The sequence below is a fragment of the Scyliorhinus canicula genome, chromosome 14 (genome assembly GCF_902713615.1).
Source record: "Scyliorhinus canicula chromosome 14, sScyCan1.1, whole genome shotgun sequence".
NCBI lineage: Eukaryota > Metazoa > Chordata > Chondrichthyes > Carcharhiniformes > Scyliorhinidae > Scyliorhinus > Scyliorhinus canicula.
Genome location: NC_052159.1, coordinates 73,098,381 through 73,109,343, shown reverse-complemented (window position 1 = coordinate 73,109,343; position 10,963 = coordinate 73,098,381). Strand labels below are relative to the sequence as shown.

At 43.1% G+C, this 10,963-nt stretch overlaps 1 protein-coding gene across 5 annotated transcripts in view; it reads left to right on the top strand.

Annotated features, from left to right (window-relative positions):
• Positions 1–1,093: 1,093 nt before the first annotated feature.
• Positions 1,094–10,963, top strand: part of LOC119977556 (interleukin-1 receptor type 1-like) — an 83,290-nt gene continuing 73,420 nt past the window's right edge. The window contains exon 1 of one of the 5 annotated variants that reach the window (XM_038818632.1): positions 1,094–1,324. The gene's annotated coding sequence lies outside the window, so the exon portion shown is untranslated. Of the gene's footprint in view, positions 1,325–1,512; positions 1,658–1,816; positions 2,027–10,963 lie in introns of those variants that run through there. The other 4 variants (XM_038818633.1, XM_038818628.1, XM_038818630.1 and 1 more) reach the window with 4 other exon arrangements.

The following is a 10,963-nucleotide window of genomic DNA, read 5'->3' as shown; positions in this document are numbered from 1 at the left end:
TTTCCAAGAAGTAAAAAAAATGACGATTTCATCTCATTGCATCATGTTCCCATAAGCATGGAGGTCCACACAAAGTTTTTAATTGAACTATTAACAATGTGGAAGGTGCTTTAATATTCCCTGCTGTACTGTTTCAGCATCTTCTGTCTCTTTTCAATCTGTGGTGTGGAGATGCTGGCGTTGGACTGGGGTGAGCACAGTAAGAAGTCTTACAACACCAGGTTAAAGTATGGGCAGCACGGTAGCATGGTGGTTAGCATAAATGCTTCACAGCTCCAGGGTCCCATGTTCGGTTCCCAGCTGGGTCACTGTCTGTGTGGAGTCTGCACGTCCTCCCCGTGTGTGCGTGGGTTTCCTCCGGGTGCTCCGGTTTCCTCCCACAGTCCAAAGATGTGCGGGTTAGGTGGATTGGCCATACTAAATTGCCTGTAGTGTCCTTCATAAGTAAGGTTAAGGGGGGGCGGGTTACGGGTATAGGGTGGATACGTGGGTTTGAGTAGGGTGATCATTGCTCGGCACAACATCGAGGGCCGAAGGGCCTGTTCTGTGCTGTACTGTTCTATAAATCCAACAGGTTTGTTTCCAATCACTAGCTTTCGGAGCACAGCTCCTTCCTCAGGTGAATGAAGGAAGGAGCAGTGCTCCGAAAGCTAGTGACTTTAGCCTGGTGTTGTAAGACTTCTTACTCTTTTCAATCTGGGCAGCTTGAAAAATTTCCAAATGAAATTGTAAGAGCATGGTACTGTTTCAGCAGCAAATTCAAGAGTTTTCTTCAAGAATTTTCTTCAAGAATTCACTGAGCTGGTAGGAAGTGTAGCTTGGAGGCACAATATGAGACCCCCTCCTCGAAAAGCCACATTATTTTCAGTTGTGTAGTTGGCATGTTTTTCCAAAAACACTCTTATCATTGAACTCCAAACGCAAAATGTCTAATAGTGCCATATCAGGGTGAGTTTATGTGCAGGTAGATTACTTTAGTCTGAAATATGTGACTTCATCAAAGTGGGAATGATAATTTGAAAATATGTTCTGCAGATCCAGAGAAAGAATGGTGACGGCAGCAGCTTTCAAGCTTCTTGTTCAGAGAAAAGAACATGAGAACCCGCCTCCTGGAGAGAGAGAGAGAGATCCAACACTCTGGAAATAATGGTCTGTGACTGCCAACCTCTGGACCGGTTATATTTGCTGCTAACTCTGGGGAAATCAGTGGCTCCCAGTCACGTGGTCGAGCAGCCGGCTGACGTGGTGGGAAAGAAGTTGCGAAAGTTTTGTTCAGCTTTCAGTTGCAGGAAAAGCGAGTTGAAATTAAAGGTTTCTGCTGGTGGTAAGTGAAAAGTATTCATCCCTAGCACTGTTTTTTTTTGGGGGGGGCACTTTCAAGAGTGGGGGTGAAAATTGGTTTTGCTTTTGAAGAAATCGGGAAGTAGTTTGCTTTAGCGATTATTCACCAGCATATTGAAAATCTGGTATAAATTCTGATGTGTCCGCCCGTCAGGTCACTGACCAACTGAGTCATTTCCAGAACATCAGTCAACTGGGACTGGTCTTCCTTCAAGCCAGGGAACTTGACAGTGTTGTTGTAACTAACTCGTGTAACAGGGCCATTGGATTGAAAACGGGACGGCGTGTTTGCTATTAATGTTCAATCACGGAAACGGTGGGTGGTGCATTTTTAAAATTTCCTCCTGAGATATTTTTGGAGAATGGGAATAAGAATGTAATTGCCGCCTGCCCTGTGACGGGTAATTTGTGTGGGTAATTTTGTGAATGTGTGACAAATCGGCGTTTCGGGTCGAACACCCGCTTGACAATTGGTCGGATTTTCCTCGGTGCAGATTGGGTTGTGTTTTCTGCAGCCGGCGCCTGACGCGCGCGACATTGATTTTACACACCTGAAAAAAATTGCTCGCTCCTCGGTCTACCCAAGACTGACCGAATCTAGGTGTTATGATGTTTAAATGTTGGCGGGTTGGTAATGACGGAATACTGAACTACAATTCCAGCATCAGAAAGGTGTGACGCTCAGGTGAGCAGCAGCAAATATGGTGGAGTCAGGATTTTTGTTGAGATGGGCTTTAGCTGATCGACCTTCCATACTTGCTGCAACGTAACTGCGAACATGAAAAGAGCCCGGGTGCTCTGTTGCATTCCCATTCTCGGTTGTGGTTTCTGCAGGTTTTCTTTTCATCCCCTGCTGGCTTGGGGATGCTGTTTTCCCTGACTGGAGAATTATACAAATATGAAACGAGATGGTTCCGCTTCCTTCCACTGTTTTAAAGGAACCCCAGTTAATGGTGCCACAGCATGGCTATATATTTGGGTATTTGCTCAGTGCAGTGTTGTATATGTGTTGTCTTTTTGGTTATAAATTCATTTTGGTCTGTGGTGCAGAGTAAAATCCATGTGAGTGGGTACTTTTGATGCGGTGGAAAAAAGTGGCTGCAAATTTCTGAAACTAATTACTGTAGCCAACTGATACATTGCTACCACATGGAAAGATGCTCACGTTGAAGGCAAATTACGGTTCTTTGTGTTATGGCAATAGTATTGTGTTTAAGTAAGTAATTTCACTTCAGTTTCTCATTTCCACGGAATGCGCCTTTTAAAAAATAAATTTAGAGTACCCAATTCATTTTTTCCGATTGAGGGGCAATTTAGCATGGCCAATCCACCTATCCTGCACACCTTTGGGTTGTGGGGGATAACCCCACGCAAACATGGGGAGAATGTGCAAACTAGACACACGGACAGTGATCCAGAGCCAGGATTGAACCTGGGACCTCGGCGGCGTGAAGCAGCAATATTAACCACTGTGCTGCCCTGCCATGGAATGCCCTTTCAAGGGAGGAAAAACTTATTATTGTGGCGCTTAGTTGGCCATATTACTTATAGCAGCGTTCCTACTGGAGACAAAACATTGCTTCATAATAGACTCCTGCTAAAGTTTGGATTTGTTTTCATTTGTGCATGGAATTGAGCATCATTGGAGAGGCCAGAAGTTGTTGCCCATTTCAAATTGTCCTTGAGCCACAGCCTTGAATTGGTGCAGCCCATGTGGGTTAGGTTCAGCTATAGTGCTGTTAGTAGGGAATTCCAGGATTTTGGCCCAGTGACAATGAAAAAAGGTGCTCGTTCCAATTCAGTGTATGACTCGGAGGGGATTTTGTGGTGATCGTGCTCCCATCCATTTGCCATCGATGGCCATCTAGGTGGTAGAGGTCATAGATTTGGAAGGGGCTGTTGAAGGAACGTTGGCGATTTGCTGCCATGCATCTTCTGAATAATACACCCTGTTGTCACTGTTACTGGTGGAGGGAGAGAATGTATAAGTTGGTGGCTGCTTTATGGGGAATGGTATCAACCTTGAGTGTTGATGGTGCTGAACTCATCCTGGCGACTGGAGTGCTTTTCATCACACTCTTGATTGTGCTTTATTAATTGTGGACAGACATTGGGGAGACAAGTGGCGAGTTACTCATCTCTAAATTCACAACCTCTTACCTGATTTTTGTAACTTGTGCTTTCAGCACACACATTGCACAAAGGTTATGAAACAGGGTTGGTTTATTCCATTGGCATCAAAGCAGTATCGACCCTCAAAGGAAGGCGCAATTCCAAGAAACAAACTTCACAGGAAATATTCACTGCCGGTGCTCCAGATCTCTGTCTTATAGAGGGCCTTGACTCCTCAATGCAATCGCTCTCACTCTCATGAGGCTTCTCCAACGTAAATGTAATACTAATTGGTTTGAATAGGTTTCCAATTCCCTTCCTGGTTCCTTAGCCACCTGCCATCCTTGGGCTTCAAGCTGCTCCTGCCTCACTGCCACTCACAAGTCCTTTTTGCCCAGGTGCTTTCTCCTTTACCTCATGGTATCTGGCACCACCCTCAGCTTATCAAAGACATTGCTCCCTGCAAGGAGGGGCCCATGGGCTGACAAGTTACCTGGATTGGTGTTTTACCCCAACATTGCCACCTGCTGCTGGAGACCCAGCTACATTTTATGGCCACAATGTATGTTTTTGGTCAATGGTAATCCCTATGATGTTTATGCTAGTTTTTATGGCAACAGTAATGCTGTTGCTTGCAGAGGGGAGATGATCAGAGTTCTTTTGGAGATGGTTGGCACTTAGAACATAGAACATAGAACAGTACAGCACAGAACAGGCCCTTTGGCCCTCGATGTTGTGCCGAACAATGATCACCCTACTTTAAACCCACGTAACCCGTATACCCGTAACCCAACAATCCCCCCATTAACCTTACACTACGGGCAATTTAGCATGGCCAATCCACCTAACCCGCACATCTTTGGACTGTGGGAGGAAACCGGAGCACCCGGAGGAAACCCACGCACACACAGGGAGGACGTGCAGACTCCACACAGACAGTGACCCAGCCGGGAATCGAACCTGGGACCCTGGAGCTGTGAAGCATTGATGCTAACCACCATGCTACCGTGTGGCATGAATGTTCTTACTTATTAGTCCAAGCCGCAATGTTGTTGAGGCCTTGCAGAATGGACTATTATCAGTATCTGAGGGATGGTACTGAACACAGTAATCAATAGTATTGTTCCGTTCTGGTTAGTGACTGTTAGCACTTAGAGAAATCAGGATGTCTTGTTTTACCAATAGAATTACAGCTCAAGATTTCATGTTTTTAAATGAAAGCAATCTTTATTGCATACAAAAGAAGCACCATTAAGTTAACAATGTGGTTTATAACTACATATCTTATGTACTCAGATTTGCTTCTTACTTTCCCCAAGACCTTTTTTATACCTTATGATATCTCAAGTTATTTATATTTGTGTGCACCAGCCAGAATGTCTTTGAACAGACCTTTAGATTAAGTATCCCTCATTTAAAAGCTCTTCTTTGGCCTGATGAACAAAATTAATTTTACAAACTTTCATCTTTTACCAAATGCTCACTGCCCTGACAGTGAGGATTATAGCTGTCATGTGTTGTTTTTCAGCTAAGTAAGCTAACCTGCTGCTGTGCAACCTTGCCTTTCTAGCTGTCAACCTTTTAATAATAATAATAATAATAATAATCTTTATTAGTGTAACAAGAAGACTTAAATTAACATTGTAATGAAGTTATCGTGAAAATCTCCTAGTCGCCACACTCCGGCGCCTGTTCGGGTACACTGAGAGAATTCAGAATGTCCAATTCACCTAACAGCACGTCTTTCGGGACTTATGGGAGGAAACTGGAGCAACTGGAGGAAACCCATGCAGACAAGGGGAGAACATGCAGACTCTGTACAAACAGTCACACAAGCCTGGAATTGAACCTGGGTCCCTGGCGCTGTGAAGCAACAGTGCTAAGCAGCACAATCAATCTGATCCCGGCCTTTTTAAGTACAATAGACTTCAAACCTGTTTTCATTGCTCTTACACTGTTTTCTACAGTTAAGACATTAATTACTAAAACATATATTCTAAACACATGAACAGTAGCTTAAGGTAGCTGTCCAAATTGTGTGAGAAATCAACCTGCACTCAGTCTTATTAAATAATTTGAAGCTTTTCATTAGTTCCACCAAAAGTAGCATCTGATTGAAAGGGAAAATGCTGGAAAATCTCAGCAAGTCTGGCAGCATCTGTAGGGAGAGAAAAGAGCTAACGTTTCGAGTCTGATGACTTTGTCAAAGCTAGCAGACAGAGAGAGTGGGAAATATTTATACTGTGGAGTAGGAATGAAAGATGAGTCATAGCCACAGAAACCCAGGGAAACTTGGTGCTAATGGCCACAGAAACCAAGTGGAAGGAGTGCTAATGGCAGTCCCCAGAGAGGACAAAAGATGTGAAAGGTCAAACAGCAGGGAAACTAACATCAGAGGATGAACTGTAGGTGTGGGGGGGAGGGGAAGGGGGAAGCAAAGAGGAGAAAGGTGCAGGAAAGAAAGAAATGGTAAAAGCAGTGTCGGCCCTAGGGTTGCTGGCGCCCCGGGCAAGCTGAACTTCGGCGCCCTTACAAGTATAATTTTTAAAAATTTTCACAAGGAGAAAAACTGAAAATGTAGAATAAAGAGTTTATTACAATATTACAAAATCGAGGCATTCAAATCTGTACAGAATCTGAACAAACTTGAGAAGCATACTATATTCCGTAAATTCACGATGATAAAAACTGTAGCTGTAACGAATTTTCTCCTAATAAAATGTATGAACAAATGAACAGCATTATTTGTGTTGCAGTTAGGCATGTCACGTTTATGTTCTTTTAATATAATAACTAAATATTCCCAGTTTTGTCTATATTACACGGTTTACACCAGCATTTAGTTTTTCTGAAATATTATTTCTTACTAACATCGACTTAATGGTAGAAGTGTACCTAATAGCTATATTCCCATCGAGATCACATCTGTTTGTAAAATTGTCTGTGGTACGTAAAAAATAGCTTCCTAGTCCAGGGGCTGTATTTTTACGTGGGTCCCGCACTTGACTTGACCGGAATTCAAGTAAAAATAGCCAACAGAAAATGATTTACGGTCACGTAAAAATAGACACTGCGTTGTAAAATAAATTAAAAACAGTCAGATAAATACTTCATTAAAAATTATGAAATAATTTACTTACATTTCACTATGCCCGCGCCCTCAGCCGCCCGCGACCCACCTTAGGTGACGTGTACAAGCTGACGGTTGTGGAAATTTCCTTGTCTTTGTCACGCACTCCTTGATGGCGCCCCCTAGCACATGGCGTCCCGGGCGACTGCCCGAGTTGCCGGTACCTTGAGCCGGCCCTGGGTAAAAGACAGTAAAATGAAATGAAAACAAATGGGTCAAGGTGGGGCTGATCATCTGAAGTTGTTGAATTCAATGTTCAGTAGCTATTTAAGTAGCATCTGATCTTTTGGTGAATCTGTAGAAATAAAAAATCTTCCAGTCAGTCTGTTTGTCAGCAGGAATGCATTGTAATATGCCTTTCGGGGATTGCAGTAGTACATCACTAGAAAGGAAGTGTGTCATGCAATCCAGGTTTAGTTTGGCTTTAGTTGCTTTCAGCTGAGTACATGTAGCTGTGATACCATCAAGCTTTCTGTCCATGTACTTTTGTTCATGTGTGCCTAGAATTAATAAATGAATCCACAACATGTTTACCAAATCCCTTATGAATGATTTTTGCTTTGATATCATTATCACATGCAGAACAAGAGTGCATGCAATTATCCGGTAATCATATATTTACCACCCTCTGTGTACAAAAACTTGCCTCGCACATCTGTGCTAAACTTTTCCCCACGCACTTTGAACCTATGTCCCCTAGTACTTGACTCTCCTCCTTAGGAAAGAGCATCTGACTATCCACTCTGTCCATGCCACTAATAATCTTGTAGACCTTTATCAGGTTGCCTCTCAACCTCCTTCGTTCCAGTGAGAACAGACCGAGTTTATCTAAACTGTCCTCATAGCTAATGCCCTTCACATCAGGCAACATCTTAGTAAATCCTTCTGCACCCTCTCCAAAGCATCTTCATCCTTCTGGTAGTATGGCGACCAGAACTGTACACAATATTCCAAATGAGGCAGAACTAAGGTACTGTACAGCTGCAACATAGAACATAGAACATAGAACAGTACAGCACAGAACAGGCCCTTCGGCCCTTGATGTTGTGCCGAGCAATGATCACCCTACTTAAACCCACGTAACCCGTATACCCGTAACCCAACAATCCCCCCATTAACCTTACACTACGGGCAATTTAGCATGGCCAATCCACCTAACATGACTTGCCAATTTTTATATTCAATGCCCTGACTGATGAAGGCCAGCATGCCGTATGCTTTCTTGACCATCTTATCCATGTGCATTGCCACGTTCAGTGATTGGTGGACATGCACGCCCACATCGTTCTGCCTGTCCATACTCACAAGAGTTCTGCTATTTACTGTGTAATTCCTATATGCATTGACTTTCCAAAGTGCATTACCTTACACTTGTCCGGATTAAACTCCCATCTACCATTTCTCTTCCCAAGACTCCAACCAGTTTATGTCCTGCTGTATCCTCTGACAATTCTCTTCACTATCTGCAACTCCACCAATTTTTGTGTCATCTACGAACTTACTAATCATATCAGCTACATTTTCTTCCAAATAATTTATATACACTTACGAACAACAAAGGTCCCATAACTGATCCCTGTGGAACGCCGCTAGTCACAGCCTTCCATTCAGAAAAGCACCCTTCTACTGCTACCCTCTGTCTTCTGTGCCCAAGCCAGTTCTGTATCCAACTTGCCAGCTCTTCTCTGAACCCATGTGACTTCACCTTTTTGTACCAGTCTACCATGAGGTATCTTGTCAAAGTCTTGACTACTGTCTTTCCCTCATCTGTCATCTTTGTAACTTTGTAACTTCCTCGAAACTCGATCAAATTCATGAGCCATGACCTCCCCTTCACAAAACCATGCTGCCCATCAGTAATAAGTCCATTTGTTTCCAAATGGAGTTTGTATGATTTCCTGTGTCTACATGGGTTTCCTCCGGGTGTGCAGTTTCCTCCCACAGTCCAAAGATGTGCAGGTTAGATGAATTGTCCAAGATAAATTGCCCCTTAGTTTCCAAAACATTAGGTGGGGTTAAGGGATAAGGTGTTGGTGCGTATCTAGATATGATGTGGAGATGCTGGCGTTGGACTGGGGTGAGCACAGTAAGAAGTCTTACAACACCAGGTTAAAGTACAACAGGTTTGTTTCAAACACGAGCTTTCGGAGCGCAGCTCCATCCTCAGGTGAGGAAGGAGCTGCGCTCCGAAAGCTCGTGTTTGAAACAAACTTGTTGGACTTTAACCTGGTGTTGTAAGACTTCTTACCGTATCTAGATAGGGTGCTCTTTCAGAAGGTCAGTGCAGGCTCGATGGGTCGAATGGTCTCCTTCTGCACTATAGGGATTCTATGACTTTGCTTAATGTGGTTCCTTCTTGAGATGGAAGGCAAACAATCTGTTATAGTGGAGCAACTGGCCACTGACTTGGATCGTCAAAGTCGTGCCTGAGCTTGGCAGTAATCCTTTTATATCTGGCTATCAGCCAGAAAACGGTTTGGTCAAACCCCCAGCCTACGTCAGTATCATTGACATTTCACTCTACCGTGTCCCCGATACAGTGACAGCTCCTAACCTGGCCACTTCGCCCTGGGGTTAGCTCTAATCACTGCTTGAATCTTGTACCAGCTGCTGTTTCTATTGTCATCCATAGTTAAGAATAAAGAGAAGTAAAATATGACATGTCAGATAGGGACACAGTGGGGAATTAAGAGGTGAAAGATAGCAGTGAAGGAAGAGAGAAAAGAGGCATAAAAGTGAAGGATGATAGAGGCAGAGACTCTGAAGTGAAGCTGGAGGGAGCAATTCAAAATATATTGACAGTATGATTTCAGCTTTAAACAAAAGAACTTTCCTTCTACATGTTGAATGCATGTGCACACATATTGTGCATGTGCACACTCGCACATACATACATGCGCACTAAATATACATTTAACCGAATGTACCCACCTACTCCACAAACATCCAACAGTATTCCAAAAATTTCAGCACTCCTGGATTTTTAAATCTAATTTTCTGCAAGATTTGGAAAAAGAATGAAAACTAGGCTTTTAAGATCGCGAGATCTTTCTACCAGTGTAAACAAAACAAGTGCAGAAATGACAAGTCAACATATTAAATGGAACATATTTCTCTCGAGACTTCATAGTGATTTCATAGAATCCCGACAGTGCAGAAGGAGGCGATTCGGTCTATCGAGCCTGCACCAACCTTCTGAAAGAAAACTTTCCCCCAGGCCCTCTTTCCCCTGTAACCCCACCTAAACTTTGACCACCAAGGTAAAAGTTAGCATGGCCAATCCATCTCACATATACACATCTTTAGAGTTAGTTTGTGTGTGTCTGGTTATTCAGACTGGACACCTTTTCACTATTGTGTTTGAAATTGCTTTGGTCACTGTGAGGGTAGGAAGTGGCTTTTTGATGCAGAGATGGGTTTTTAAAATTGAACACTGACACCAAACTGGCACAAAGACAACAGAAGTCTCTGAAAAACAAGAGACTGCAGGGAGAGGAGGTTATATGTTGAACCATGGGGCGAAATGTAGAGGAATTAACTTGCTTGAAGTCAAATATATAAGTAAGGTAGAGAAGATCTTTATTGTTGTGCAAGAACTGTTGAATTAAGGGTATCTGATAATAACTGTTACCATGTACACATACCTATTGTGGAATAAAGCAGCTTAATGATTCCAACCAAACCATCTTTATTCAGTGACAACTCTTTTTGGAGAGATTAATTAAATGCATGTGCAAAAGTCATAACCATCCAGTTCAGATTATACTGGGTCTCATCCTTATGCTCCTTGCCCATTATCTTCCATGTAGATTGAGGCAATTGTCGGTCAGCTCTCATAAATCTGGGATACTTTCAAGTAACTGATGTAATTGAATCCAACCAGATGTCTGGTGTGCCTTATTTGTAACACCGATAGGGAGCAGAAGAAGCCATATTTGATTCCATTCTGTGCAATTAATTCATCAGAGTCCGTTATTTGATAGGGATGTTGGAACCCATTTCCGTGCCTGTGAACAAGGGGAAGGCAAAATTCTATTCGTGAGCGCATGAAGCCCTTTGGCTAAGTATAAATGTGGGTATGAACAGGATTGAGCTGCTCCAAGGTAGAATAACATAGTGGCACTTGCTGTATACATGCTTGTTAGCTCACTTGGCTAACAAGTGTGTGGTCCAGGATAATGCCGATACCATGGTTTAGATTTCTGTTCCTGCTGAGATGGGCTTGCCTTTCCGTCATGCTGTTGAGTGTGGAAGATAATGGTAAGCCACTCCAGAAAAAGCTGACAAAAAAACAGCTCCGGATGAGGCATCAGCAGATAATGAAGCAAGGATCTGCCTTCAGGCTGAGCATACATGACATGATAGGACTTGTTGTTTGGC